This window comes from Chenopodium album, chromosome 19 (genome assembly GCF_948465745.1).
Source record: "Chenopodium album chromosome 19, dcCheAlbu1.1, whole genome shotgun sequence".
NCBI classification, from domain to species: Eukaryota; Viridiplantae; Streptophyta; class Magnoliopsida; order Caryophyllales; family Amaranthaceae; genus Chenopodium; species Chenopodium album.
The window spans coordinates 36,828,195-36,834,960 of record NC_137852.1 but is presented as its reverse complement, the minus strand read 5'-3'; positions in this window follow the sequence as shown (position 1 = coordinate 36,834,960).

The following is a 6,766-nucleotide window of genomic DNA, read 5'->3' as shown; positions in this document are numbered from 1 at the left end:
TATGCTAGCATAATCATCCTTAACCCCCTTGCACGAAGCCATCAAACCAAAAAAACGACATTCCCCTACACAAGTGAATTTCTACACGTAAGTCATTAATATTAAATAAATTAATGAAAACGACTATGCATGTAAGATGATGTAAATTAATAATTGGAGCTTGGTTTGATCCAATTAAGCTAATTTCATGAGTGGCATACTTATGTGTGTGTTGGGCTAGTCATTTGATTCACGTATGGTTTTGTTCAAGCCACATTAAGGGCCTGTTCATATTTACTTAATTTCAGTTCAGTTCAGTTCAGCTTCAATCAGTTCAGTTTAGTTCAGCTCCTAATTTCACTCTCTCATAAAATATTCATTTCAGCGCAGTTCAGTTCAGTTCAGCTCCAATCAGTTCAGTTCAGTTCCAATCAGTTCAGTTTATTTCAGTTCAGCTCTGTTCAGTAAATGTGAATAGGCCCTAAAGGTAGGTCATGTCTATTCTATCATAATTTTGTAACTAATCCCTCAATGTTTTAATAAGTGTTACACTTACCAAATCCAACCGTGTTTTAATAAGTGTTACACTTCCTTTTTTGGCAAAAAGCTATATCAAATTATTATATTATCCTCCTCTTATGGTCCCACCCAAACTCACTACATACTACTTTTTTTATTATATCTTTTCTCTCACATTAGTACATAATCACTTATAGAATCATTCCTGAAATTCACAAATAAATGAGAGCTCCTGGCCTGGCTTCATTGCTCAAAGTTCTACCTTTCCTCATAATACTCAGATCAATACAAGGCAAAGAGAAAAAAAAAGCCAGACTAGAGCGGTATTCCTTTGAATCCTCGTTGGTCGAGCTTCCACAAAAAAAAGCGATGCGAGAACGTATTCTCTAATCTAAGCTTAACCCCACTATCTTATTTTACAATTTTTTTAATACTTAAATTACCCCACTTACCTCTTATTTTATTTAAGTCAATTAAATTGCCTAAAACTATGTACAGGTCAAATTGTAACACTTAAAAAAACACGAAGAGAGTATTGAAACATGAATGTTTATTCAATTTAGGTTAAAATCGGGTTACTATTAAACTTGTGTCATAAAAGTAAGACACTTTATGCAGATTGTATAGGGATCAAATGTGTTAGTGTTGATGTTGTGTGTCATTTTTTTTTTTTTTTTTTTTTGATGTACTATATTGTCTTTTGAGCTTGTCAATTTAGAATTTTGACTATTAACATCTATACTTAAAAAAGATTGTAATAGAAATTTTGAAATTAAAGTATATAAAGAGTGATCCAACATCAAGAAATAAATTATTCAACCCAATGTATCACCGATATGAAAACTACTCTTGACTTAATTCACAAGGCGTATTGCCAACCCAACTTGAGATAATGATATGTGTCAAGTCACCTCCTACAACAGGTTACCATCCTAATCACAAAATCGGTCAAAGATTGTTAAAAGAAAATAGGGTCAAAGGTGGAATTGATTTGAAATAAATTAAAGCTAGCCTGAGATTGTTTAATTTCCAAAAGACCGAGGAAAGGTGGGATTATTTATTCTCACTTTTCATGTCCACTTTACCTAAAACTGCGCCTCCCCTCCTTAGTTCTCCCACCACCGAAAAACCCTCATCTCGATTTATTAGCTCCTACACCACTATTGAAAGCCACCTTCTCCTCCACCTCACCACAACAAAACCACTCTTCCCATCCCCCATCACTGAAAACAGCCTTAGTGGTGGTCTTAATAACGTTGGGGGTGGCAATCATTGCATAGGTAAGTGTAAAATGTTGGTGACAAAGCAGAAAAAAGTTTATATGAAAAAAATATATCATTTCATCAATCACTGGCCATTTGGGACCAAATGAGAATTTTCCTAAATTTTGAATTATTTAAAATAATCTAAAATTGGGATTAACAAAAGTTCGAATTAATAAAAGTAAATTGTACATAGTTGAGATTAATAAATGTTAAATTTCGAAACAATGTGAAATGGGCTTGGGCAACCCGAACAAGGAGGAGGAGAGTTAGGTCCACAAACAAGGCTTTGGAGCTTCCATATTAAAACCAATTGGCAATAGTAGGAGTTACTCTTTTACCATATAAAGTGGAACCACCTCTCCTCTTTCTCCAATGTGGGACACTCACAAGTGATACACATTGGGCTCCAACACTCCCCCTCACTTGTGAGTGTCCTTAGAATTAGAGCACACCAGAAGGTACAATATAAATCCTCTTTGGGAATGAACATCCAATAGAGGCCCCTTGACCAGTGGCTTGACAAATACCCAGTTATAAACGGCCCAACAAACCTGGACTCTGATACCATGTTAAATTATGGAGAAAATATAATTGAATGGCTTGAATTTCTCATTGAGCATCATGTGAATTTATAATAGTTACACCTCCTAACGATGTACGTAAATAAAAGATATACTAGAATCCTAGGAAGTTAACTAAATACAATAGATAAATATTGACAAAATATAATCTTTCCAAAAATATATCATAGATATCTCAATAATAATGTTGACTTGGTTGATAATAATGTTGAAATTGAGGGTGCATTAATTGTTGGAGAAGGAAATGATGTTCCTTCAATTCAACGCAAGAACAGGTGGAGACAAACCACTCCGCAACCACCTTGCGACAAAGTGAGGATCGCTGCAGGGTGGATGCGGAGTCTATTGCCCCTGATGGGCAGCCCGCACAGCAACAGGTGTAGCGGCAGCACACAGCCCCTGCTGGGCAGTCCGTACAGCAGGGACCGAGGCAGCAGCAAGAGCAAGCTGCTACTGCTCCGACAGTCCACTTCGAGCAGCCAGATAATTCCAGCCATGAACCGCAACAAAACAGTGAGCAATTGGGTCGCGGTTTCCGAGAAAAATACTCTTCTGTTTTACTTCGAGATTTTGTTACATACACGGTTGTTGCTAAGAGTCTGGCTCGTCCTTCTAATCAGACTCCAGGTACCCTGTATCCCCTAGCACATTATATAAATTGTAACACTTTTCTGTGAATTATCGAAAACTTATTGCAGCTGTTGTTCAAACCAATGATCCAACGTCTTTCAAAGAAGCTATGAAGTATGAAGGGTGGCGTAAATCCATGAAAGAAGGAATTCGGGCTTTGGAAGACAATGGCACATGGACATTGGAATATCTTCCTCCAGGAATGAAGGCTCTTGGGAGTCAATAGATCTATAAGACCAAGTTTTTGTCGACCGGTGAGGTGGAGCGACTTAAATCTCGTCTAGTGGTGTTCGGAAATCATCAAAAAGAAGGCATTGATTATGTTGAGATGTTTGCTCCGGTGGCTAAAATGACAACAGCCAGAACTGTTCTTGCTATTGCAGTTTCGAAGAATTGGGAACTACATCAAATGGACGTTCACAATGCCTTTTTACATGGTGACCTCGATGAAGAGGTTTACATGAAGTTGCCTCCCGGGTTCGAGTGTTCGGATCCTAACTTGGTTTGCAGATTGCGCAAGTCACTGTATGGTTTGAAACAAGCTCCCAGATGTTGGTTTGCAAAGCTAACAAAGGCTTTAAAAAAAGTATGGTTTTAAACAATCTTACTTTGATTGTTCATTGTTCACATACACTAAGGCAAGTGCTCAATTAAATGTCTTGGTTTATGTTGATGATTTAATTATTTCTGGGAATAATTCCGCTGCACTTACTGTTTTCAAAGCCTATCTCAGTGACTGTTTCAAGATGAAGGATCTAGGTCCTTTAAAATATTTTTTGGGAATCGAGGTTGCTTGTAGCTCTACAGGCTTGTTTTGTGTCAAAGAAAATATACACTGGATATCATTTTGGAGACCAGATTGTTGGGTGCTAAACCAAGTGGGACTCCAATGGAGCAAAATCATAAGCTAGGCTTAGCTAGTGGAGAGCTACTTTTCGATCCTGAGTCTTATAGAAGGCTAGTCGGCCGACTTATTTACCTTGCAGTACACGACCCGACTTAGCCTATTCGATTCGTATTCTCTCTCAATTTATGCAGGCACCTCGCATTGAGCATTGATTGGGAAGCGGCGGCCTTGAGGGTAGTCCGCCATTTAAAGGGTACTCCAGGTCAGGGTATTCTATTGAGTAATGATTGTGACTTAACTCTGCAGGGTTGGTGTGATTCAGATTGGGCCGCATGTCCTCTTACTCGGAGATCTTTAACAGGGTGGCTAGTGTTTCTCGGAAAGTCACCTATTTCGTGGAAAACTAAAAAGCAGCCCACAGTGTCCACTTCATCGTCAGAAGCGGAGTACAGGTGTATGTCGGCTTCTACCATGGAGCTTAAATGGTTAAAAGTTCTGATGTTGAGTCTAGGTGTTCAACATCCAAAGGCGATAAAATTGTTTTGTGATAGTCAGTCAGCTCTGCATATAGCTAAGAACCCAGTTTTTCATGAGCGAACAAAGCACATCGAAGTCGATTGCCACTTTGTTCGAGATCCGATTACAGATGGCTTAATATCTCCCACCTATGTTCCTACCATTCACAACTTGATGATATTTTCACTAAGGCACTAGGCAAAGCTCAGTTTGATTATCTTCTTTCCAAGTTGGGTGTTGCCGATCCACACGCTCCAACTTGAGGGGGGGGGGTATTGAGATATCTATGATATATTTTTGGGAAGATTATATTTTGTCAATATTCATCTATTGTATTTTAGTTAACTTCTTAGGATTCTAGTATATCTTTTATTTCTATCGTTAGGAGATGTAACTATTATATATTCACATGATGCTCAATGAGAAATTCAAGCCATTCAATTATATTTTCTCCATAATTTAACAATAAAGCTATCCAATTTCAACATGGAGGAAATATCCAATTTCTCTCCATATCTACACCAATAAGGCCCTGTTCACTTTACTTTAAAAAAAGTAATATTCATCAGCTCAGCAAAAATAATTTCAGTTCTGTACAAATAAGTTCAGTTTAGTAAAAATAGTTTTAGTTTAGTAAAAATAATATCAGTTCAGAATAAATAATTTCAGTTAGTAAAATTAATTCCAATTCATTAAAAATAATTTAATTTCAGCAATAATTATTTCATTTCAGTAAAACTAACTTCAATATAGCAAAAATAGAGTGAAATGAAACAGGATCTAAGTCAAAATTGGCCTTAAATCAAAATTATTACTCTCTTCATCTCATATGGCCTGTTCACATTTACTGAATTGAGCTGAACTAAACTGAACTAAACTGAACAAAACTGAACTGATTGGAGCTGGACTAAACTGAATAGAGCTGAAATGAATATTTTATGAGAGAAAAATATTAGGAACTGAACTGAACTGATAAAAGTTGAACTGAACTAAATTGAAGTGAACTAAACTGAAATTAAGCTGAAGTGAACAGGCCCATAATATAGTGTTCGTTTCTCATTGTTCAAGGGAATCAAATACAGTAGATCAATGGAGTGTACAATCCCTACCTTATCCCTACCTTATAAAAAGTAGAAAATAACTCTTAGGAATAGTGTGCTACCAAATATACCCTCAAAAATATGTACAAAAATGTATATATATTTTTTTACCCTCATTAATATGTTTACTCTCATTAATATCTTTAATTAGGTTTTTTTTTTCATCAAACATACCATCAATTAGTACAAAGTTTTTTTTAACAAAAACTTGTAATGCTTTTTTTTTAAATAAAAAATAATTATAATGTTTTGTACTTCATATGTTATTATTGTTATTTAAAAAGGAAAAAAAAAAATTGTATGTACGAAGACTTTGTTTATTACCACGAGATGATGTATTTTTACTCCTTCGTGGTTGCTCTTCTTATTTACAATTTTGTTGTCCTTTAATTATTACAAATATTGTTATTGTTTATTAGCTTTTTAATTGTACTTTATTTGATGGTACACACATAAACAACGTGGATTTAAATGACATTCATATTAAATAATGATATTTGAGCAGATGTTATCAAGAGGTATAAATAACTTTAAAATCGAAGGAAATCGATGATAGAAAAAAAATGTATTAAATATGGAGAGAATTTAAGAGGAAAAATATAACTTAGTGGTTATTGCTTTATTATTAGATATAGATATAGATATAAGATGATCGTAGAACATTGAACTTACATTATTAAGTTTTTAGCTACAACGAACATTTCACATATTATTATTCCGTATGGCCAAGCTCACAAAAAATTCGTTTGAAGAAAAATACGTTAAGTATTATTGAATCATGAAATCAATTACGAGTTCTAAACTAGATTAAGATATGAAGGGATGCAGATCAATTAAATATTATTTATTAATAATTTTGAAATAACATTGTCAAACTTTTGAGGGTTTTAAAAAATAATTATCATTCAAGATTTTGGTGGCTTTTTTATATTTTTACAAAACCACTATATAGGCACATAACCAAATAGTACGTATTAAAACTACCAGATCTACCACCCAAACCAAAGGTGTAACTATTCGCTAATACAACTTCTATGCAAGAGCAAACTTTTTCGCGCGCATAGGATACCCTAGTATTTTTAAAGTTAGGAGTTTGGTATATATGTAATATGTGAATATTAAATAAACAAATAAATAATATAATGACACATATTGAATCTTTTAATATAAAGGGTATTTTATCTGAAAATTGTATAAATGTAAATTATTGTGCGGAATTGGGAAAATGTATAGGTGTATTCTATATATGGTAAGAAATGTTTTAAGAAAATGGTAAAAGCTATATGCAGCGCTAAGCGTTGCATATAAGAAGTTAAAAGTGGAAAGAAG